This window comes from Amblyraja radiata, chromosome 1 (genome assembly GCF_010909765.2).
Source record: "Amblyraja radiata isolate CabotCenter1 chromosome 1, sAmbRad1.1.pri, whole genome shotgun sequence".
Taxonomy (NCBI): Eukaryota; Metazoa; Chordata; class Chondrichthyes; order Rajiformes; family Rajidae; genus Amblyraja; species Amblyraja radiata.
Window position 1 is genome coordinate 145407192 of NC_045956.1, and position 26397 is coordinate 145433588.

A 26397-nucleotide genomic window follows, 5' to 3' on the forward strand; every position below is an offset into this window, starting at 1 on the left:
ATTGGCCTCCACTACCTTCTGTGGCAGAGAATTCCACAGACTCACAACTCTCTGGGTGAAAAAGCTTTTCCTCATCTCTGTCCTAAATGGCCTACCCCTTATTCTTAAACTGTGATCCCCGGTTCTGGACTCCCCCAACATCGGAAACATTTTGCCTGCGTCTAGCCTGTCCGATCCTTTCAGAATTTTAAATGTTTTTATAAGATATCCTCTCATCCTTCTAAATACGGTGTTCATTTGTAATTTTGCAAAAATGATAAATCTCTATATAGAACTCTACAGGACAGAAACAGGTCATTTGGCCCACCTTGTCCATTACAACTCAGTTGGCAGACTAAGCTCATCATAATTGTATGCATTTTACCCATGGCAGTCAAAACCCTTTCCTGTCCATAGATCTGTCCAAATGTCTTTTAAGTCATACCGTTATCGGCTTCCATCACTTCCTCGGGAAGCTTATTCCAGATATTGACTAACTCCCTAAAGTCCCTCTTAAATTACTTCCCTCTCACCTTCACCACACTGTCCACCTAACTCGCTGTTTTAAGGAACACCTTACCAAGTACAGACCCATTGGGTCTGCTCCCCCAATGCAAGATTCCACCACTCAACCAATCCCCAAACACAAGCCATTCCCCCAACGCAATATTGCATCACTCATGCATAGCCCCCAACTGCGCAGGTGTTTTTCTCCTCATCCCCCAGCACTCCCTCCTCCTCCTCTTCACCCTCTCTCTTCATTCTCTAGAGGGAGGGGGGTAGCGAGGGAGGGGTGGAAGTGAGGGAGGGGTGGAAGAGAGGGAGGGGTGGTATAGAGGGAGGGGGAGGGGTAGAGAGGGATGGTGGTAGAGAGAGAGAGAGGGAGAGGGGTTGAGTGGGGGGGAGGGAGGATAGAGAGAGAGAGGGCGAGGCAGAAGGTAGAGATGGAAGGGGATAGAGAGGGTAGAAGTGAGGGTAGAAAGGGAGGGGGAATCTCCCTCCTCCACCCATCCCCATCTCCCTCTACCACACATCTTCCCCCCATCTCCCTCCCCCTCATTTCCCTCATCCTCCTCCCCTCACTCCCATTCCCTGCCCCAGGACCTACCCAGAAGGTAGAGTAGTGTCAGGGCCAGGAACTCGGCCTGGTTCTCGTAGTCAGCCCGGCCCTGGCTGTAGACTCCAGCCATCAGTTTGGCCGCCGCCTGGGCTCCAGTGCAGGCCCCGAACATCTCCAGACTCCAGCCGCCAGCTCGGCCTCCGCCTGGGCTCCAGTGCAGGCCCGACTTCACCTCCGGGCTCGCACCTGAGCCAGGCTCATCCTTAGTTCCAGCGGCGACTTCTTTCTCGGCACTCATCTAAAGCCCCAGGCTTGGCCCTCACTCCAGCTCCTGCACCACCCTCCCCACCAGGTGTCATGTGTCAGGCATCAGGAGTTGGACATCGGGCGTCGGATGCCGGCAGCCGCCGCCACTCCTCATTCACTGCAAGACAAAGACTTTAAGATATATAGAGATATGTATCTGTTCTCACAGATTACACTATTTTGCAACACTCCCTATGGCTTCACCATTTTGTCTTGTTTCCATAATTTGCCTTCAATGTGAGAAAACAGATCACTTCCAAATATTCATGTAAATCTCTCCACTGCTCCATTACTGTAATAATAATAATAATAATATCTTTTATTGTCATTGCACATCAGTGCAACGAGATTTAGTATGCAGCTTCCAACCGACGTAAAAGAAAAGTAAAATAAATAAATAAGCTGTGTGACGTGACCATCCGAGGGAGACAGTCCAGGGGGGATGGGAGGCACTCAGCAGGGCCGGTTCAGAGCCGCTATAGCTCTGGGAATAAAGCTGTTTCTGAATCTGGAGGTTCGGGCGTAGAAGGCCTTGTAACGTCTGCCGGAGGGAAGTAGTTCAAACAGTCCGTTACAAGCGTGTGAGGAGTCTTTATGGATGCTGACGGCCTTCCTGAGGCACCGTGTGTGGTAGATGCCCTCCAAGGCTGGTAGCTGTGTCCCAATAATCATCTGCGCTCTGTGGACAACGCGCTAAAGAGCTCTCCTCTCCGCCTCCGTGCAGCTGAGATACCACACAGAGATGCCATACGTTAATATGCTCTCTGTGGTGCAGCGGTAGAACGTTGTCAGCAGCTGTTGGGGCAGACCAGTCTTTTTTAATGTCCTCAGGAAGAACAGTCATTGCTGTGCCTTCTTGACCAGCGCAGCGGTGTTGATGGACCATGTGAGGTCCTCTGAAATGTGAGTACCCAGAAACTTAAAGCTGGACACTCTCTCCACACTTTCCCCGTAAATGGAGATTGGGGCGTATTCTCCATTATGGGACCTCCTGAAGTCAATAATCAGCTCCTTGGTCTTGGAGGTGTTTAGTGACAAGTTGTTACGTGCGCACCAGTCCGCCAGGTTCTGCACCTCCGCTCTGTATTTTGTTTCATCACCGTTGGTGATCAGCCCAATCACTGTTGTGTCGTCTGCAAACTTCACGATGGTGTTGGTGTCGAATGCAGGAACACAGTCGTGAGTGACGAGGGAATAGAGCATGGGGCTTAGTACACAGCCCTGTGGTGTGCCGGTGCTCAGGGTGATAGTGGAGGACAGGTGCGGGCCCAGTCTCACTGCCTGCGGTCGCTCCGTCAGAAAGTTCAGGATCCAATCGCATATCGGCGAGCTGAGGCCTAGCTGGTGGAGTTTGGTGGTGAGCTTGGTGGGGATGACCGTATTGAATGCAGAGCTATAGTCAATGAAGAGCATCCTCACGTACGTGCCCTGTCTGTCCAGGTGAGTCAGGACAGTGTGAAGACCCAGAGAGATGGCATCCTCTGTTGATCTATTTGCCCTGTATGCAAATTGATGAGAGTCCAGTGAGGCAGGGATGCTGGATTTGATATGGGAGAGGACCAGCCTTTCGAAGTACTTCATTGGGATTGGAGTTAGGGCAACCGGGCGGTAGTCGTTCAGGTTGGTGACTTTATACTTTTTCGGCACCGGCACTATGGTGGCTGTTTTCAGGCACTTGGGGACCGTTGCCAGAGATAGAGACAGATTGAAGATTCTCGTGAATACCTCCGCCAGCTGTACAGCACAGTCCTTTAGTACCCTTCCCTGGACTCCATCTTGGCCTGCAGCCTTTCGTGGATTGATTCTACGCAGAGTGCACTGTATCTCCTGAGTGCTCAGTGTTAAGGCCTGTCCCTCCGCCATGGCTGGGGTTATTCCACTCCTGGTGGTGTTGCCAGTTTCGAAGCGGGCAAAGAAGGTGTTTAGTTCGTAGCCAGTGGGGTATGATTTTCCAATGTGCAAGGTCTTAGCAGTTTGCCAACTTTCTGAGATTATTATAATAGAACAGTCATCCACCCATGCACCCTGTTGGCAGCATACCAAACAGTGCAAGGAAGTGGAGTACCTTTGGAATGATAATTCCAAACTGGCACTTTCCACAACAGAGAAATATTATAATGTTTGACAAAAAACACCAGAGTGTAATTCTGCAAAATCAAACTATAGGCCTTTGTGTAACTGTCAAACGTGTCATATTAGTTCTTAATATGGTGTTATCTACTGTTCAATCAAACAAACTATTCTTGGAAACCATACCTCACCATTCAGGATTTACTTTGATTTTTTTTAAATGGCAATACAAGCAATTCAGAGCACACATTCTGTTAGTCACTTCTTGGTGAAAATGCGATTACTTCATTGAGTCGTGCAAATGTATGCTATTTTGGGACCTTTTCACAAGTCATAAGATCACGTGATAGGAGTGGAATTAGGCCATTCGGCCCATCAAGTCTACACCATTCAATCATGGTTGATCTATCTCTCCCTCTGAACCCCATTCTCCTGGCTTCTTCCCACAACTGCTTACACCCATACTCATCAAGAATCTATCTATCTCTGCCTGAAATATATCCACTGACTTGACCTCCACAGCCTTCTGCAGCAAAGAAATCCATAGATTCACCACCCTTTTCCCATGACCTGTGAGGACACTGGCAAGCACCATGTGCATGATTTCTCCAATGTGAAGAACTGAAATTCAGAAGATTATCACAATTCCTGAGATTAGATATAAAGATTATTAATTGGAGCAGGAATTGCCATATGACCTTTTGAGCTTGCTTTACCTTTCTATTAGATCAGGCTTGCTCCTATCTTGGCCTCAGGTCGGACTTCCTGCTTGTTTACCGTAACATTTGCATTGCCTGCTTGATGAAAATCATTTCAAACTCAGTCTTGAATATATTCAATGAATCAACTCCCCATAGCGTTCTCTGGTAGAGAAGCACAAATGTTCTTAACTTCTTTAATGAAATGTAATCCTGCTAATCCCCATTTTAAATGTCCATCCTGGTTCTAGGTTAGTTTAGTTTAGTTTAGTTTAATTTAGTTTAGAATTAGAACAAAGACAATTCATGAATACAATGTGTAGTCCACAGTGCACAGATAAAGAATAAAGGAAACATGTGGAAACAGGAACACTCGATTATGTCATCACTGATATTTTCACTCTGTTGGCCTTCTGCTGAAAGCAAGCATAGAATGGCCTGTCAACCTTCATAACAAGAGGATTTCAGAATAGGAGTAAAGAGATCCTTCTGCAGTTGTACAGGGCCCTGGTGAGGCCTCATCTGGAGTATTGTGTGCAGTTTTGGTCTCCTAATTTGCGGAAGGACATCTTTGATATTGAGGCAGTGCAGCGTAGGTTCACGAGGTTAATCCCCGGGATGGTGGGAGGGTCATATGAGGAAAGATTGGAAAGATTGTGCTGGTATTCACTGGAAGGATGATGCAGGAAAAATGTTCTTAATGTTGGGGGAGTCCAGAACCAGGGGCCATAGTCGAAGAATAAAGGGGAGGCAATTTAACACTGAGATGAGAAATAACTTTTTCACCCAGAGAGTTATGAATTTGTGGAATTCTCTGCCACAAAAAGCAGTAGAGCCAATTCACTGGATGAATTTAAAAGAGAATTAGATAGAGCTCTAGGTTGCTAGCGGAATCATGGATATGGGGAGAAGACAGGCACTGGTTACTGATTGTGGATGATTTGAAGGGCCAAATGGCCTCCAGCACCTATTTTCTATGTTTCTATGTTTCTAATGCATTAAGTTCATAGGATCAGAAAACTGCAAGGGAAAAGAGACCTGAATGGGAGTTATATACAAGCCTCCGAACATTAGTCAGGATGTGGGGTACACATTACATCAGAAGATACAAATTTTGCATGCACAAAAGGTAATGTTATAGTGGTCATGGGGGGTTTCAATATGCAGGTAGACTGGGAAAATCAGTATGGTACTGGATCCCAAGAGAATGAATTTGTAGAATGCCTATGAGATGGCTTCTTAGAGCAGCTTGTAGTTGAGCCTACTAGGGAAAAGGCAAGCACATGAGGCTGCTAAAGGAGAAGAGAGCCCATGGTATTAGAAGGAAAATGTGTTAATGGATAAAAAGGTTTGTTGAATGGCAGAAGGCAAAGAATTGGAGTAAAGGGGGGGCTTTTTCTGGTTGGTTGCCCATGACTAGGTCACCGGATGGTCACGGTGGTGCAGCCCAGTGATCTAGTTGCTGCCTTATAGCGGGTGCAGCGCTGCCTGATTTTGCTTTGTAGCCCATTGTAGTATTCAAGTCTTGCCATTCAGTTGAAGTGGTTATGCTGGAACTCATGTTTGTCCCGGTATTGTCCAGGTAATATTGTTTGAATTGTGCACGTATCTTTTGAATATTAGTTTTCCCAAAAAGATCACCTCTTAAAAGCATATAAGGTTCAAGCTGCTCATTCTTTTGTTAAAAAAACCTTTATCTTAGGAATTGTTTGTTAACCCTCTTTGAATTGCCTCCAATGGAGGTATATTTTGCTGTAGATAGAGACCAAATCTACAGGTAGTGCTTCACAAATTAAATCCCTGTAAAGTTTCAGCAATCCTACATTTGTGCCACGTCTTTTTTGCAATAATAACATAGAAATTTGTTTTGCCAGCTTGGATTTGAATGCAATTTCTGATGAGAATATTCTCTGAACTGTCAGGGGTATAGTTCTATTGTGAGGAAATATGCAGACATTTTCTCATTAAGTTGGAGTAAGATGACAGTGAAGATCATTGAAGGTTTTTTTTTGTCACATTGACAGATGCAGCTGTATCAACCAGTGTATTGAGTCTTGAGTTTTAAATTCTCCCTTCTACCAATGACTGTGACAATTGGCAATAACAAATGTGTAGTCAGGATCTACAGAATTGTAGTTGATCTCTGCAATGGCTTTGCATATTGAGGAATCTGACACACCGTGATAAGTTCATAAGTGCATGTCATAGGAGCAGAATAAGGCCATTTGGCCCATCGAGTCTACTCCGCCATTCCATATAACCATATAACAATTACAGCACGGAAACAGGCCATCTCGGCCCTACAAGTCCGTGCCGAACAATTTTTTTCCCTTAGTTCCACCTGCCTGCACTCATACCATAACCCTCCATTCCCTTCTCATCCATATGCCTATCCAATTTATTCTTAAATGATACCAACGAACCTGCCGCCACCACTTCCACTGGAAGCTCATTCCACACCGCTACCACTCTCTGAGTAAAGAAGTTCCCCCTCATGTTACCCCTAAACTTCTGTCCCTTAATTCTGAAGTCATGTCCTCTTGTTTGAATCTTCCCTATTCTCAAAGGGAAAAGCTTGATCACATCAACTCTGTCTATCCCTCTCATCATTTTAAAGACCTCTATCAAGTCCCCCCTTAACCTTCTGCGCTCCAGAGAATAAAGACCTAACTTATTCAACCTATCTCTGTAACTTAGTTGTTGAAACCCAGGCAACATTCTAGTAAATCTCCTCTGTACTCTCTCTATTTTGTTGACATCCTTCCTATAATTGGGCGACCAAAATTGTACATTCAATCATGGCTGATCTATCTTTCCCTCTCAATTCCATTCTCCTCCTTTCTTCCCATAAGCTTTGATACCCTTATGAATCAAGAACCTGCCCATCTCCATATCTACATTCTAAAGGTACATCCTTTTATTCTGAGGCTATGCCCAAGGCTCTGCTGGTCCTAGACTAGAAGAAATATCCTCTCTTCATCCACTCTTAGGCTGTTCACTTTTTGGTAGATTTCAATGTGGACCCCCTCATCCTTCTAAACTCCAATGGGTAGAGGCCCAGAGCTTCCAAACACTCCTCAGAAGTTAACCAAATCATCCCTAGTATCAGTCTCTCAAACTTCCTCTGCACCCTCTCCAATGCCAGCACATCCCGCCTTGGAAATGCGGCACAAAACTTTTCACAATACTCCAAATGCGGTCTGACCAGTGCCTTATAAAGCCTCAGCATTGCATTCGTGTTTTTATATTCTAGTCTCGAAATAATTACTAGCATCACAATTACCTTCCTTACTATCAATTCAATTTGCAAAGTAACCTTTTGGGAATCCTGCACCAGCACTCCCAAGTCCCTTTTCATCTTTGATTTCTGAATCTACTACCCATTAACAAAATTGTCTATGCCCTTATTCCTACTACAAATGTGCATGAATAAACATTTTGCTCTGCTGTATTTCATCTGTCACTTATTTGCGTGCTCTCCCAACCTGTCCTTCAGCAGACTCTCAGCTTCCTCTACACTATCTGCCCCTCCACCTCTCTTTGTATCATCCGCAAACTTGGTCACAAAGCCAGAAATGTCATCATCCAAATCATTGATATACAACATTAAGATAGTGTCCCCAACACCAACCCCTGTGGAACACTACTAGTCTAGTTTAGAGATACAGAGCGGAAACTGGCCCTTCGGCCCACCGGGTCGGCACTGACCAGCGATCCCCGCACATTAACACTATCATACACCCACTAGGGACAATTTCTACATTCACCAAACCAATTAACCTACAAACTTGTATGTCTTTGGATTGTGGGAGGAAACCGAAGATCTCGGAGAAAACCCACGCAGGTCACATGGAGAAGGTACAAACTCCGTACAGACAGCACCTTTAATCAGGATCGAACCTGGGTCTCCAGCGCTGCATCTGCTATAAGGCAGCAACTAGATCACTGGGCTGCGCCACCGTGACCATCTGGTGACCTAGTCATGGGCAACCAACCAGAAAAAGCCCCCCTTTTACTCCAATTCTTTGCCTTCTGCCATTCAACAAACCTTTTTATCCATTCTCACATTTTCCTTATAATACCATGGGCTCTTCTCCTTTAGCAGCCTCATGTGCTTGCCTTTTCCCTAGTAGGCTCAACTACAAGCTGCTCTAAGAAGCCATCTCATAGGCATTCTACAAATTCCTTCTCTTGGGATCCAGTACCATACTGATTTTCCCAGTCTACCTGCATATTGAAATCCCCCATGACCACTATAACATTACCTTTTGTGCATTCCAAATTTGTATCTTCTGATGTAATGTGTACCCCACATCCTGACCAATGTTTGGAGGCTTGTATATAACTCCCATTCAGGTCTCTTTTCCCTTGCAGTTTTCTGATCCTATGTCATCCCATGCTAAAGACTGAATTTTATTAATTACAAGCAGTCACCCCACCCCCTCTCCCTACCCACCTGTCTTTTCGATAGGATGTGTAACCTTGGATATTTAGCTCCCAGCTCTGATCCTCTTTTAGCCACATCTCCAGGATGTCCACAATGTTGTACCTACTAAATTTTAACTTTGCTACAAGTTCATCCACCTTTTTATCTTATACTCCGTGCATTCAAATATAACACCTTTAGTTTAGTTTAGTTTGGAGAAACAGGCCCTGCGGCCCACCGAGTCCGCACCGACCAGCGATCTCTGCACAGTACCACTATCCTATACTAGGGGCAATTTTTTTACCAAAACAATTAACCTACAACCCTATACATCTTTGGAGTGTGGGAGGAAACCATAGTTCTCAGAGAAAACCCACGCAGGTCACAGGGAGAACGTACAAACTCCGTACAGACAAGCACCCGTAGCCAGGATCGAACCCGGGTTTCTGATTCTGTAAGCACTGTAAGGCAGCAACTCTACCGCTGTGATACCATTCCACCCACTGCGTTTTGTATTCACCTCCCCTCTTCTCAAATTGGTCCACATTCTGCATGACCTTAGACTCTTATCCCTTCCTAAACTTTCTGTCTAATTATTTCCAGAGTCTCCTGCTCTCTCCTTTCCTTTAACTTCATCCATACATTTCCAATTTGTTGACCCCCACCACATCTGCTATTTAATTAAAATCCCTATACACAGCACTGGTTATTGGGTTTGAAAGGACCTTGGTCCAAGCAGGGTCCAGTGAAGTCCATCCCATTGGAACAGCACCATCCTTCCCTAATAATGATATCACTGTCCTAAACCAACACCAATATTTGAACCACGCGTTCAACTCTTTAATCTTCTCAACACTATGCCAATTTGCTCGTGGCTCAGGTAGGAATCCACAAATTATGACCTTTTTGAATTCTGCTTTTCTATGGAGTCCCTAGTGGCTCAAATTCCCTCAGCAGAACCACTTTCCTTGTTCTACCTCTGCCATTGATGCCCACAAGGCCCACAACAAATGAATCTTTCCCCTTCCAATGCAAATTTCACTGCAGGTCAGATGGGATGTCCGGAACCCATTCTTCCTACAGCCCCCACACACGTCTGCACAGGGAGCAAGAATCTCAGATCTGCTTGACAAGCTCAAGGGCTGAGTCTCTTCTAACACTGCCTCTACCTCTATTCCCCTGCCTGCCTCACTTGCAGTCATAACCTCCTCCTGACCACGGACCAAATTGGAAGCAATTGGTCCTATAGTTGTGACTGCCTCCAGAAACACAGCATCCAGGTAATTCTCCCCATCCCCATAACTCAGCGGGTCAGGCAGCATCTCTGGAGAATAGGAATAGCTGACTTTTAGGATCAAGATCCTTCTTCAGACTGAGAATCTGGGTAAAGGGAATGAGAGATATAGATGGTTCATTAGATAAATGAATGAAAGATATGCAAAAGGCAACGATGATCAAGGAAATATATATGTGTGCGTATTATATGTGTATTGTAAACTACAATAGACTATTATTATTATATGTGTGTGTGTGTGTGTGTGTGTGTGTGTGTGTGTGTGTGTGTGTGTGTGTGTGTGTGTGTGTGTGTGTGTGTGTGTGCGTGTGTGCGTGTGTGCGTGCGTGTGTGTGTGTGTGTATGTGTATATCTATATTACTAAAACTCTGTTCTTGACCGGTTTTGGCGATCTGTGCTGCGATTTCCGAGAGAACGCCGCCACCTATGGCCGTCATTTTTGGCCACCTCGCTCAGAGCTGTCCTCCGCCGCATGTGTGCCGAGGATTTTTCCCGTCGATTAAAAATGACTGATATATTAATGTTTTTACAAAATTCCCAATTCTCTCTGCTGCCCCTGCTGGCGGCAGGGGGGAGGGACTATAAAACCAGGAAGTGGTGTGCCTCAATTAGTCTCTGCAAGCTGGAGCTCTGTCAATTAGTCTCTGTCACTCTGAGCTCTGAATGACATTGAACAAATGTCTACAGCACAGTGAGTGAGTGAGTGCCCTTAATGTGGTTTGAAAATGAAAATATAGATAGTTTGAAGTAAAATAGCACTGCCTGCAAATGGTTGTTTGTGTTTGGGTTGAGTAAAAAAGGCACTCTCTCTCTCTCTCTACCCTCTCTCTCCCCACCTGTCTCTCCCTATCCCTCTCTCTTTCTCTCTCCCCCCTCTCCTCTCCCCCCCCTCTCTTCTCTCTCCCCCACCCTCTCCTCTCTCCCCCCCCCCTCTCCTCTCTCCCCCCCCCCCTCTCCTCACTCCCCCCTCTCCTCTCCCCCCCCTCTCTTCTCTCTCCCCCACCCTCTCCTCTCTCCCCCCCCCCCCCCTCTCTCCCCCCCCCTCTCCTCTCTTCACTCCCCCCTCTCCTCTCCCCCCCCCTCTCTAGATGCTAGATGTGACTGCAAGTTGGGGGCTATGCGTCAGTAGATAGGGTGGTTATGGGGTAAAAGGAGCAAATTAATAATATTAATATAATATCAAGGGGGGGTAATTAGCATGAGTGCGGGGGGGGGGGTAGTTAGTGTGTGTGACACTGCATGCCGCCTCCCCCCCCCACAACCGCACGTTGGGGGAACAGACCCAATGGGTCTGCACTTGGTCTAGTATATACTGTATATAGAGAGAGAGATATATCTATATAGCTGTTCCTGAACCTGGATGTTACAGTTTTCAGGCTCCTGTACTTTCTTCCCGATGGCAGTGGTGAAATGATGTGGGGCTCTCACATCATAAGAGCCCCACACCCCAGGATCGTGTGTGGCTCTAATGATTCTGGCTGCCTTTTTGAGGCAGCGACTCCGATAAATCCCTTCGATGGTGGGGAGGTCAGAGCTGGTGATGGACTGGGCAGTGTTCAGAACTTTTTGCAGTCTTTTCCGCTCCTGGGCATTCAAGTTGCCGAACCTGGCCATGATGCAACCAGTCAATATGCTCTCTACTGTGCACCTGTAGAAGCTCGAGAGAGTCCCATCCTCCAGATGTGAGCGGAAGTCAGAATGGCAAGGCAGAGTTGAGGGCCTGAATGACCTTCTCGCTCCTATTTTCTTCTCGTCTTCTGTTTCTAAACTTACCGTGAAGATAGGAGAGAAGGAACAGCCAGAAGCAGCGAGAGCTAGGATTGGCTGGAAGCCGATGAGTCAGAAGGAAAGGCTAATGATTGGCTGAGAGGTCGGCAACAGGTGAAGGAGCGCAGGGATTGGATGAGGAATTTGATTTGCAAGTTGGTAAATTGGCAAATTAGGCAATTAATCAGCCAATATAAGCAAGGTTGCTCTAGGGGAGCGGCCAGTCAGGGAGCGGCCTTGTCGGGGCTAAAGCAAGGAGGCTACACTTGTTTGAAATTGTGACTTTTGTCTTCAGAAGAAATGGCAGGCATGTTGGAGCAGTGTGTTTCCTGCAGGATGTGGGAAGTCAGGGACACTGCTGGTGCTAGTGGAAACTACACCTGCAGAAATTGTTTCCAGGTGCAGCTCCTGAACGAACGGGTTGGGGAACTGGAGAAGCACTAAATGACCTCAGGGCCATCCGGGAAAATGAGAATTTCCTGGACAGGACCTACAGTGAGGTTGTCATGCCAAGGATACAGGAAGAGCAAAGGTGGGTGACTGTGAGAAAGGGGAGTAACCGTGGAGTACAGGAGACCCAAGTGGCTGTGCCAAATGAAAAATGGTACACCCTTTTGGGAGCTGTCGGGGCAGACGACGCTTCCAGTCTGAGCGGCGGACATGTCGTTGGCTCCAATCCTAGCGATGAGACTCGACTGTCGAGACTGACGTCAGCCAGAGCTACAGTGGTGGGTGACTCCATTGTCCGAGGTACGGACAGGAGATACTGTGGCGGCAGGCTAGACATGAGGATGGTCTGTTGCCTACCTGGTGCCAGGGTTCAAGATATCACAAACCAAATTCAGAACATCCTCGACAGGGAAGGGGAACAGCCAGCAGTAGTTGTGCATATGGGCACAAACGACGACAGGAAGAAGAGGAAGGAAGTTCTGCAACGTGAGTTTAGAGAGTTAAGAAGAAGACTGAAAAGCAGGACTTCTAGGGTGGTTATCTCTGGATTGCTTCCAGTACCTCGTGCTAGTGAGGACAGGAACAGGGTGACAGGGAATCTGAATGTGTGGCTGGGGGCTGGTGCAGGGAGCAGGGATTTAACTTTATAGACCACTTGGATCTCTTCTGGGATAGGGGTGACTTATACAAAAGGGACGGGTTGCACCTTAACTGGAGGAGGACAAACGTTCTGGCAGGCAGGTTTGCTAGGGCTACACGCGTGGGTTTTAACTAATTAGTGGGGAGGAGGGATTGACAAATTGGGAGTAAAAGGATGGAGTTAAAGGGGAAGTGAGTGCAGGAAAAGTTACAAAAGACTCCCGAATTAATGGGAAGGAAAGTTCGAGAAGGGATAAGTGGGTAAGGTCAGGGCCAACAGTGACCAGAGTGAGAGGGGAGGTGAATACCGAAGTAAAAGTCTGAAGAAGGGTTTCGGCCCAAAACGTTGCCTATTTCCTTCGCTCCATTGATGCTGCTGCACCCGCTGAGATTCTCCAGGAAAATGGACAAGGGAGAGCCAGTGTACCTTGACTTTCAGAAAGCATTTGATAAGGTCTCACATAGGAGATTAATGAGAAAAATTAGAGCACATGGTATTGGGGGTAGGGTGCTCATGGATAGAAAATTAGTTGACAGACAGGAAACATAGATGTAGATTAACCCTTATTAATCCATGCTGTTTATAATATCCACTAAACATATATGCATGCCACCTATTACATGGTATTACGGTACTACACTAACAAGGTCAGCCAGCTCTCAGAAGCCACGCCGAACTGGGTATGAATGGCTGGCAGTTTAAATGTTCTGGATTACTTATGAAATAAAGACTAATCTTTCATTATGTATGTTGTCGTGGATCATTCATAAACAAAAGAGTAGGGATTAACGGGTCCCTTTCAGAATGCCAGGCACTGACTAGTGGGGTTCCACGTCTTGGTGCTGGGACCACAGCTATCTACAATATATATATTAATGATTTAGATGAAAGGATCAAAAGTAACATTAACACATTTGCAGATGACACAAAGTTGGGTGGCAGTGTGAACTATGAGGAGGATGCTATGAGGAAGCAGGGTGACTTGGACAGGTTGGGTGAGTGGGCAGGTGCATGGCAGATGCAGTTTAATGTGGATAATTGTGAGATTATCCACTTTGGTGGCAAAAACAGGAAGGCAGATTATTATCTAAATGGTGTCAAATTGGGAAAAGGGGAAGTACAATGGGATCTGGGGGATCCTTATTCATCAGTCACTGAAAGTAAGCATGCAGGTACAGCAGGCAGTGAACAAAGTGAATGGCATGTTGGCCTTCATAACAAGAGGAGTTGAGTATAGGAGCAAAGAGGTCCTTCTGCAGTTGTACAGGCCCCTAGTGAGACCATACCTCGAGTATTGTGTGCAGTTTTGGTCTCCAGATTTGAGGAAGGAAATTCTTGCTATTGAGGGAGTGCAGCGTAGATTCACAAGGTTAATTCCCGGGGTGGCGGAACTGTCTTATGTTGATAGAATGGAGCTGCGAGGCTTGTATACTCTGAAATTTAGAAGGATTAGAGGGGATCTTATTGAAACATATAAGATTATTAAAGGTTTGGACACGCTAGAGGTAGGAAACATGTTCCTGATGTTAGGGGTGTCCAGAACCAGAGGCCACAGTTTAGGAATAAGGGGTAAGCCATTTAGAACAGAGATCAGGAAATACTTTTTCACACAGAGAGTTGTGAGTCTGTGGAATTCTTTCCTTCAGAGTGCGGTGGAGGCCAGTTTACTGGATGCTTTCAAGAGATAGTTAGGTGGAGGTCTTATAGATAGCTGAGTCCAGGGATATGGGGAGAAGGCAGGATAGGGGTACTGATTATAGATGATCAGCCATGATCACATTGAATGGCGGTGCTGGCTTGAAGTTCCAAATGGCCTAATCCTGCACCTATTGTCTATTGTCTAAAGGCTAGTGAATCTCCTCCACGCCTTCTCCAGAGCAAAAATATATTCCTTGTATTGAGGCAACCAAAAATGCCCACAACATTCCAACCAATGTTTTCATAATGTAGTACTATGGTTACCTTACTCATGTGTTCAATTAGACAACCAATGAGCACGAGTGTCCCTTATGCCTTTCTCACCAACTTTTCTGCCTGCGCTGCCACCTTCAGGAATCTTGGAACATTCACACCATGATTCCTGTTCCTTTAAGAAAAGATACACAGAGCTGGTGTAACTCAACGAGTCAGGCAGCATCTCTGGAGAACAAGGATAGATGACACTTCAGGTCGGGATCCATCATCAGATCCCGGTTCCTCTATCTTCCCTAGGGCCTTACTATTCTTGCCTTATTAATCCTCCCAAAATATATTATCTGATACATATTATCACCCTGTACCCTAAGAATAACTTCCCCACCATCAACAACTCAACCATTGACATGCAACTTACTAACTATCCCACCTAAATTCTCATCCAATATTGTAAATAGTTCAGATCCCAATGCTGAATCATTTGATGCATCAATGGTCACAAGCTTCAAATCAAAATAAAATCTGCACTTTCATTGACAGTGAGTTACTTCGACTAGTTGGAGAATTTTGAATGAGTGGACATATTTACAAAGCAGTCATTTATAATTGAGGTAGGTAAGAAACTCTTCTGATAGTTGTGATGAATCTCTGACAATTCTCTATCCTGGAGGCTATGTTATGGAGGGGGAAGGGGGACGTAGAGGAAAGTGCTTAAAAAGGAAGCAGATAATCTTTTTAAATAAATAAATAAACTGGGGCACTGAGGACAATGGGGAACTGACATAATAGAGCAGACGAGACACCAGACTTCACTGTCTTCAATATACTTTGTTACCTCCGCATCAAAAAAGATTTACATTGTTCAGACAGGATCAGCAGGTCAAATCCATGACATGGTTATATAGTAATGAAGACAGGTTGTCCTCTTCCTCTGAAATTCAGTTCTGGATTCAGAATAGAACATGGACTTTCTATTATTGATCGATTCAGCACCACCCACTGGGCATAAATTTATTTCGGTACTGGTCCATATGTTCTCTCTGTTGTTGTTTGTTTAATTTTCTAAACAGGTAAATAATTTGCATTCAATTCTATTTATTTATTTGCATGGCATTTAATTAAAAAAAATCTGATGCCATGTTGAGTTTGACAACAAAATCAAATAGCATCAGAATTTCCTTTATATTGGTGCCTCTTGTGCAAGCATGTACTGGACAGTGGTGAGATTTGCAGCAGGTCAAATCCATGACATTCTAAATATCTAAGTAATCTCTTATAATGGACTTTACCAAGCACCTCTAGAGATCAATATAAATAACATATACGGGGATTTCCATGTTCTGTGTTTGGTCAAATCTTCAAAAAGTCAATCAAGTTCTTGAGGCATGCGGTTTCTCAAAGATCAGCTTAAAATGTTTTAAAGTGTTCGATCACTCTGTCTTCTATTTTAGACTTGATTAGTTTCCTGACATTAGTCGTTAAGCTATCGACTCTACACCTCTCTAATTTCCCTTTCTTTCCTTTCTTAATTACGGAGTAACATGCACGATTTTCCAATCTAAAGAAACACTTCCTGATTCAAGTGAATTTTATAAAAGTAGAATTAAGGCTATTTTCTTTAAGCACCTGGGATTTAAAGCATTTGCCCTTGAAGATTTGTTCCTCTGTTATGTCATTTTGTTTATTATTGTTACATTGTTGCCTTTAATTTAGTTAAATTTCTGGCACAATGTTAATATTCTGAAAAAAATATTCTCTCATCTTGCCTTATTTGTGCTGATGTAATTTAAAAAAATCTTAATAAAAATATGCACAATTTTGCATTTTTTTACGGGACAAACATTTCATAACTATCCTTAGCTATACAGTTTGTTTCCCTTTCCTGGTTTAATTTCTTTAGATATTTGAGCCTAAGGTTTGCACATTTTATAAATTTTCGACCATTCCTTTACTTTTTGAAATGTTTTCACTGAATTCCTGGAATGTGAGTGTTTCTTTATTATGTTGGTTGCTTTCCAAAGGCCACATAAAGTATAGATGGAGTCATTGGGGAGAAGGCTCATTTGTGTGATGGTCTGGGCTATGTCCCCAATTCTATTAAATTTCTTGTAGTCCTGGGCAAAGCAATTGCTAGACCAAGCTAAAATGCATCCCAATAGGAATCTTCCTAATGGCATCTGTAGAAATTGGTAAGTGTAATTACAAACATGCTGAAGTGTCTTAGTCTTCAGTGGAATTGGTAAGCTTATTGATGTCTTTGGAGCAGGGTGAATTGCTGCTACTTATACTTAGGATCATGATGCTTTCCACCATCTCCACTTCAATATTATTGATGCAGATTGGGGTCTGTACACCATCCCGCTTCCTGAAGTCGATGACTATCTCCTTTATCGTGCTGACATTGAGGGGGAAGATTTTGTTTCAATACCATATTACTGGTATATGGTGTCTCCTTACCATATCTCCGTCCAATACTATGGTTCATCAGTGTTTGATATCCGGCCCACTGTGGTAGTGTCTTATGCAAAATTATAAATATGGTTAGAACTAAATTGGGCAACATAGGTGTAGGGGATATTGAATGAGTAAGAGTAAAAATTGGAATTCAATCCCTATTAATATCATTAAACGCACTCAGATGCATTCCAGACCTTACACTTTAGGGCGGCAATGATGGCACAGCGGTAGAGTTGCTGCCTTACATCGCTTGCAGCCGCCAGAGACCGGGGTTCGATCCTGACTATGGGTGCTGTCTGTATGGAGTTTGTACGTTCTTCCCGTGACTGCATGGGTTTCCTCCAAGTTTCCTCCAAGTTCTTTTGTTTCCTCTCACACTCCAAAGACGTAGGTTTGTAGGTTAATTGGCTTGGTGTGTAAATTGGCCCAAGTGTGTAGGATAGTGTTAATGTGCGGGGATCGCAGGTCAGCGTGAACTCGGTGGGCCAAAGGGCCTGTTTCCACGCTGTATCTCTAAACTATACTAACCTAAACTTATCCTCCAAAATTCATACTATTGAAGTCAACAAAATAAATTTAGGGATTGAGACACAGACTATTGCACTATTAAAAGATCAGAAACTTACCTTCTTCTTTGGCTTAGCATTTATTTTCTAGCAATTTAAAAAAAACATATCAAGAAGGCTTTCCACATTAAAAGCTTTATGAAATACAAGTTGTTGATTTTTGCTATTTATTTATTTTATTCTATCATAATGCAGATAATATAAAAACATTAATTATTAGCTCCTTGATAAGGAATTTTCCTTGATATTTTTTACCTTCTAGCAGTGTTCACAATTTATTATGCGCTCAAATCTTCGTGCAAAATATCTGGTTTGTGATCTTGATCCTGAAGAATAACAGAAATTGCAGGAAACTAAAAAAAATCTAATGATGGAAAGTGAAAGGAATCTGCCTCAATTCTGGGCCAGGGATTCATCTTTCCATGGCAGATACATTAAGCAGTTGAGAAGATTTAAATTTAGATTTTTTTTGTATGCAATTTGAGGATTACTGGAGTCTCACATTACTACTGTAATAATCCCTGTGTGACACAACCTCATCTCAGTGAATTTGCAAAATATTTTCACTTTTAGATTATTCTTTCATTGGTGGCACTATGTATTAAAATAAAACCTTAGCTATTTTCCTCATAGTATCTATACCAGTCATGTTCAAAAAAGTTACTGTGCTTCTATGAAGTGTGACATGTTCATGAAAAGTAGAAAGTGACACAGCTGTTTGACATTCAGGGCTGTGTAGCCTCAGGCAGTAATAGCTATTTTAAATTGCATTGTGTGAATTACACCTTGCCACATTCACATTAACTGTTCAGCTGCCTGTTTAGATTTTCAAAGTTCTTAAAAAATTGAGTTTCTGCTGCAAGGTTCCTGTGTAAATGCACTATTAAAAGATCAGAGGAAGCAGGTCATTATTTCCAACACTGTCTTTGATGGTTGAATTGATGCCAAATGTGGATAAAATTGAAGAACAAGCTGAAGATCCCAAAAGGATTACACAGACTGTGAGGATATTTCCTCCATTGAAGTAGTTACAGGCAAGTTGTGGCTGATTCTCATGGTTGTTTTTATTGTTTTCAATTGGTTCAGAGGCTCTGAATCATTCTGTAATCATCCCCGTTTCACCACCAGGGGTGCGGTTTAATTGGAAGCCCCGCCATCTTTTTTTCATATTTTTTCATCTTTTTTTAATTTTTAGTGTGTGTTAAAAGTTTGTGCAAATGTTCTCCGGTTTGTTTTATGTGGAGGGAGGGGGTGGGGTTGGGGAAAACCTTTTTTTCAGTTTCTTACCTTGCCGGTGATGCGATAAATTTTCGGATGGCATTCTCCGCTCGCTCTGCGGCCTACCATCGATGGAGCAGGAGACCTCCTCGGACTGGCCTTGGGCCCCACCGCGGGGCATGGACTTACATCGGAGTTGATCCCTTGCCTGGGATCACTCCAATCGCAGACTGCGGACTTTACATCTGGAGTTCGCAGTCTCGGGAGAAGCCGTGGATGTCGGGAGCTCCAATGTCGCAGAAGATTCGACCAGCCCCAATGCGGGGTACAAAGGTCACAAATTTGACTCCTGGTTTTCATTCTTCAGATGATCTTTGCTGGACAGGACAAGGGTACCTGGAGTTAAGAAGGGAAATAAATATACCACATATATCAGAATTGTTTTGGTGATATTTGGGGGGAAATCTGATGCACCCAAAATATTTTATGATTGCTGATTTGATATTAAAACATTGATGAGTCAGAATTTCCTCTGGTTAAACAATACTAATGTTGAAGTGATCAGAAATTCAGAGTGTTTGTGGTTAGTTTTTAATCTTGTACAAACAAATAATGCATTGCCAATACTTTTATATCTAATATTTAGTCAATTATTGAACCCTTTCCCCCACTTCTCCAGAGTTTGTCTCAACTTCACCTGCCAAAACTCAAGTTTTATTGATGCCACATGTTAATTTCATGGGTAGACAAAAATGTTGGAGAAACTCAGCGGGTTAGGCAGCATCTATGGAATGAAGGAAGGGTTTCGGGCCGAAACCCTTCTTCAGACTGATGTGAGGGTGGGGGGGCTGGAAGAAGAAAGGAAGAGGAGGAGTCAGAGGGCTTGAGGGAGAGCTGAGAAGGGGAGGAGACAGTAAGGACTACCTGAATTTAGAGAAGTCAATGTTCATACCGCCGTACAAATTGCCCAAGCGAAATACGAGATGGTCCTCACTCTGACCATGGAGGAGGCCCAGGACAAAAAGGTTGGATTCGGAATGGGAGGGGGAGTTGAAGTGCTGAGCCACCGGGAGATCAGGTTGGTTATTGCGAACCGAGCGGAGGTGTTCGGCGAAACGATCGCCAAGCCTACGCTTGGTTTCACCGATGTAGATCAGCTGACATCTACCATATAACCATATAACCATATAACAATTACAGCACGGAAACAGGCCATCTCGACCCCTCTAGTCTGTGCCGAACACATAATCTCCCCTAGTCCCATATACCTGCGCTCAGACCATAACCCTCCATTCCTTTCCCATCCATATAACTATCCAATTTATTTTTAAATGATAAAATCGAACCTGCCTCCATCACCTTCACTGGAAGCTCATTCCACACAGCTACCACTCTCTGAGTAAAGAAGTTCCCCCTCATGTTACCCCTAAACTTCAGTCCCTGAATTCTCAAGTCATGTCCCCTTGTTTGAATCTTCCCTACTCTCAGTGGGAAAAGCTTTTCCACGTCAACTCTGTCTATCCCTCTCATCATTTTAAAAACCTCTATCAAGTCCCCCCTTAACCTTCTGCGCTCCAAAGAATAAAGCCCTAACTTGTTCAACCTTTCTCTGTAACTTAGTTGCTGAAACCCAGGCAACATTCTAGTAAATCTAGAGCAGCAGATGCAATAGATGAGGTTGGAGGAGGTGCAGGTGAACCTCTGTCGCACCTGGAAAGACTGCTTGGGTCCTTGAATGGAGTCAAGCGGGGAGGTAAAGCGACAAGTGTAGCATTTCTTGCGGTTGCAAGGGAAAGTGCCCGGAGAGGGGTGTTTCGGGTGGGAAGGGACGAATGGACCAGGGAAATTACGGAGGGAGAAGTCTTTGCGGAAAGCAGGCAGGGGAGGAGATGGGAAGATGTGGCAAGTGGTGGGGTCACGTTGGAGGTGACGAAAATGATGGAGGATTATTGTTGTACATGACGGCTGGTAGGGTGATAGACTTCTGTTGTAGAGTGAGTGGAGGGCTGTAAGTTCAGGGGGGGAGTGGTTAGAGTGTGACAGGGGAGTGGAAAAGTTGAGGCGGTTGATGTCCTGCTGGCAGTTTAAAATAAAAGGGTCTAAAGCCGGATGATGGCCATGAGGGGGGGTCCAAGAGGAGGGGGTCCGCTGGAGACTGGAGAAGGGGGTCATCAATAGGGGGCGAGGACTCCTTCCCATGGAAGAATGCTTTGAGGCAGAGGCGACGGAAGAAGAACTCCACATCGTGGCGGGCGCGGAACTCATTGAGGTGGGGACGGAGGGGGACAAAGATAAGGCCTCTGCTGAGGACAGACCATTCGGTATTTTCATGGCATGTCTTAAGTAGTGGTCCAGATTGATCTTTTATGAACCTTTTCGTATCAAGTGTTACATACACTGGAAGCTCATATACTAACTAATTATAGCAAAGGAAGAAATGTTTCACTTGCAGTCACCCCAATTCTAAACATGTATTCTTGACTACCAGCAGACTTAATGCGGCAAATTGGGGAACAATGTCAAAGAAACTCTTGGCTACAAGATATATGACTAATCCTAATGGATGTACACCAACCTCTGTTCTTCCATCTCAGGTAGTTACATTTCTCCTCATTTCTTAAAATAATTTATTTTAAAAGATAAATTGTGAAAACATGCCCTTCGATCCACCAAATCCATGCCAACAAGCGACCACCTGTTCTGTGCTGCCCGCTAAGGACAATTCACAGAAGCCAATTAACCTACAAACCTGCACGTCTTTGGAATGTGGGAGGAAAGCAGAACACATGCAGAAAACCCATGTAGTCACAGGGAGAATGTACAAACTCCGCACAAACAACACCTGTAGTCAGGATCATCCCTGGGTCTCTGGCTCTGTAAGGCAGCAATTCTACCACTGTGCCACTGTGCCGCCCACTTTTGCATGCTTCCTATTAAACTAGTTATCTACTTCCCTATCAAATAATGTTACCAGCTTTGCCTCAGTTACTGTTTAGCTAAACATTTCAGATTCTAGCAATTTTCCATTCAAATATATAATATACTTATAATGTCAGAAAGGATGCCATTTGTCCCATGGTCAGTGCCAGATCCCAACAAAGCACTCCCATTAGTCTCATTCCCTCAATTTTTATTCTTCTGTAGTCCTGCAACTTAGTCTATCTCATATGCCCAGATGGACATATTGAGGACCTGCAGGTTCTTCTATGTTGACAGAAAGGCCACAGACAACACAGCCTTCCAGAATGCCCTATCCTCTATGCAGGAAGGAACTGCAGATGATCCACCCAAACCTGTGCTGGAAAATCTCAGGCTGCCTGACACTGCTTAGGGATAACATCACCTACGTGCAGGACTGAGGGGTGGATGCCTGCCTGGTCAGCTTGAACTCACAGAAGGCTTTCAGCAGGATATCGCACACGTACATGGTGGGTGTGCTCTCCAAAGGGGGCTTTGGGGAGAGAATCAGGAACTGGATCCAATTTCTGTACACTGATATCTATAGTGCAGTCAAAATCAATGGGTGGGAATTGGATAGGCAATAGACAATAGACAATAGACAATAACAGCAGGAATAGGCCATTCGGCCCTTCAAGCCAGCACCACCATTCACTGTGATCATGGCTGATCATCCACATTCAGTAGCTTCTCTGTCAGGTCTGGAGTCAGGCAGGGTTGCCCTGACTTGTTTTTATGCTGTATGGAACCATTTGCTGAATCCATCAGGAAGGATGAGAGCATAATAGGGGTGACATTGCCAGGCCATGGGGGCAGTCATATCAAAACCCCCCAGTACATGGACAATGTCACCATCTTTTGATCGGATCTACGGTTGGTCTGCAGATTGATCAGCTTCTGTGATCAGTTTGAGTTGGCATCAGAGGCCAGAGCCATCCACCGGAATAGCGAGTCCATGCTTTTCAGCAACTGGCCCAATTGATCTTCAACACCTTGAAGGTCAGACATCTTGAAGGCGCCGAGGATCTGGTTTGAGACATGTGACAAGAATTGGATGGAGCCATGTTTAAGCAAAAATTGGGTCTGTGGAAGCAGTGTTCTCTCGTGATAACCAGAAAAAAATGGTCAACAGTTGTATGGTGCTCTCGGGCTACTGTACTTGGCGCAAATGTGGCCCGTACCCATCGCCTCTGCCTTGGCAATCAGATGGGCTGTCTACCAGTTAATCTGGGATTTAAAGATGGAGCTGGTCCACCAGGTCACAATGCACAAGTTGGAAGATAACAGGGACAAAAGCATGTCCAACGTTGCACTCATCCTGATGGCCACCTTCGTATGTTGATGCATCATAGAGCAAAAGCACTTGGGCACTAAGTTTCACTAACTACAGAGATTCTACCAATCCCCTGTGTTGCAAAGGATGGACCTGGCTCTGATGCCACACAATGTGCCAGTCAGCTGGACATTGCCGTAACACCTGTCCTTTGTGGAAAGGCTCTCCCAGATCAACACGTTTGGCCACAGGTCCATCGGGCAGTGGTCAGCACAAAATATCCTGAAGGCAGTGCAGGACAAGGACTCGATGAATCCTGTGGCGTGGTTCCCTGAGCAGACTGCCCAGCTTGTCTGGTGAAATGCCTCATCGTTAGAATTACCAACAAGCACCAAGACATGGTTTGGCTGACGCTGATAGGGGCCCTCCCAGTCAGATCCTATCTGCATTGTTGGAATCTTACAGCCAGTGCAGGCTGCACTTGGGAGGGGAGACAGTTACCCACCTCTTGGCAGAATGTGAAGAGAGTCTGGAGAATGATGGGACCTTGTTACAATTTATCCCAAATAATTCATTAGTGTTATATTCGGTAGTGTTCATTAACTATCTTTACACCAGAAGACTCTTGATTTATGGACTGTTCCCAGGCACACATTTGGTTACGGACATCATGTGTTGCAGGAAGCTTATCAACTCGGTGAAAGATGCTCTTTGGTCTGCCTGAAACTTGTTGCCCTCCCTGCTGAGTGAAATGTCCATCAGGGAACATTGCCGACTGGCCCATTCCAGACTGGAGGAATGTATGCTGAGAAACTCACTGAAGCTTGGTGCAGCTCACAGCAAGGCTCTGTGGAGGAGGACCACAGGCTAGAGTCCTTCCACTGATGGGCATTGAGGCGCAGGGTCTGGAGAGACACCTCTCAAACAAGTGAAGGAATATCACCCCCAGTGAGCCACAGGAGTGCCAAGGATGCTTGGTATAAAGATATTTAGTGAACACTACCAAATATAATGCTAATAAATGAATAGATGCTGCGAATGTTGGAAGAGTTTTTTACACTGTTATTGTTTTGTATATTTAAAACAAAATTCTGAATAAAGTTTATCTTTGGGGAAAAAATACTTCCCTCAAAATTCTTACCTATACTTGGAGGTAATGTAATAGTGATCATTTAACATATCAATCCGCACATCTTTGGGAAGCTGGAGAAAATGTATGCGGTCATGGGTAGAACATGCAAGCTCCACACAGAGAGCACCCAGAGTCAGTATTGAACCAGGATCTCTAACTGCTGCTATTGCTCTCCACTGGGCTTCCTTAATTGTTCCGGTCTTCTAGTGACAACTCCAGGTTTATGTCTGCTTGTTATTGAAACGTAGCCAAACAAAAATACACCTTTTCCTGGGTTTTATTCGAGTGAATGTTGCTATTCTATCTCCTTGGGCTGAAAAACCTTTGTTTAGTGGAACAACCATTGCACTCTCATGTTCAGTGAAGAAAATCCCAACTTCTCCAGCCTGTTCACGTAACTAAAGTCCCTCTCAATTTAGTAAATATCCCCATTGACCATTCCCGAAACCTTGAGGTCTTTTCTACAGTGTAGCACCCAGAATTTGACACAATGCTTCATTTGTGGCCAAACCACTATTTTTCAAGATTCATCATGAATCCCTTCCTCTTGTCCTCAATTTCAAAAGGTCAGGATCCTGAATGCTGTTTCAACCACTTTCTCAACCTGCCCAGCCACTTTTGAATGAACAGTGCATATGTACACCTGGATCTCTCTGCACTTTATCCCTTTTAGAATTGTACCTCTCGTTTATGTTGCATACCCTCATTCTTCCATCATCATGTAACATTATTTCTCAGCAGTAATATTTATTTGCTATCTTTTCACCCATTTGTTCATATCCCCTTGAAGCCCTGTACAATTCTCCTCACACTGCATTATCACCTCAAGTTTTGTTTCTGCTGCAAATTTGGAAATAGTGCCCTAAAAACCCAAATCCAGACCATTAACATACGTGAAGAAAAGTAGTGCAGAACTCTGGGGATTTCGCCTGTACATTTGAGAAATGTCTCATTGCCTCTCTCTGCTTACTGTTACTCAATCAATATTTTTACCATGTTGTTTCAGCCCCTTTATTCAAAGGGCTTCAATCCTAATGGCAAGCCTGCACCATTGCCCTAAGCAAATGGTTTTTGGAAGTCCATGAATAAAGCCTCAACTTTCCGTAATATTATCAAAAATGTTGTTTGTTAGTTAAGGTCTGCTTACAAACAAATCCATGCTGGCTTCCTCTAACATATTCACATTTGTCCAAGTAACTGCTAATTCTGCCCTTGATTTTTGGAGAATTTTCCTCATCACCAAGATTAAGCTGACTGGTCTATATTTACTGAGTTTATGTATAGTGTCATGGAGTCAATCAGCTTTGAATCAGACTCTTCTCATTACTTTGTACACCTCTATAAGATCACCCCTCATCCTCCTGCACTCCAAGGAATAGAGTCCTAGCCTGCCAAATCTCTCTCTATAGCCCAGGCCCTCGGGTCCTGGCAACATCCTCGTAAATCTTCCCTGCACCCTTTCCAGCTTGACAACATCTTTCCTATAGCATGATGCCCAGAACTGAACACAGAATAACTCTAAATGTGGCCTCGCCAACGTCTTATATGGGTGAACTCTTGTCAAAGATAGGAGGAAAACTCCTTCAAAGTAGGTATATATGCCTTGAGGAGATTTTGCAGTGGAGCAATCCAAATGTGTAGGAAACATAGAAACATAGAAACATAGAAATTAGATGCAGGAGTAGGCCATTCGGCCCTTCGAGCCTGCACCGCCATTCAATATGATCATGGCTGATCATCCAACTCAGTATCCCGTACCTGCCTTCTCTCCATACCCTCTGATCCCCTTAGCCACAAGGGCCACATCTAACTCCCTCTTAAATATAGCCAATGAACTGGCCTCGACTACCCTCTGTGGCAGAGAGTTCCAGAGATTCACCATTCACCACCACAGCAGATGTTGGTTTACACTGAAGATAGACACAAAATGCAACAAAAGTTCACCCATTCCTTCTCTCCAGAGATGCTGCCTGTCTGCGGAGTTACTCCAGCATTTTGAGTCTATCTTTGGTGTAAATCAGTATCTGCCGTTCCTTCCTACACATTTTGTCTGCTCCACTGTGAGATCTCCTCAAGGTATGCCTACTTTAAATAGGTTCTTCTCCTCCCTCCGACGAGGGTTCACCCATTTCTTCTCTCCAGAGATGCTGCCTGTCCCGATTAGTTACTCCAGCATTTTGTGTAAATCT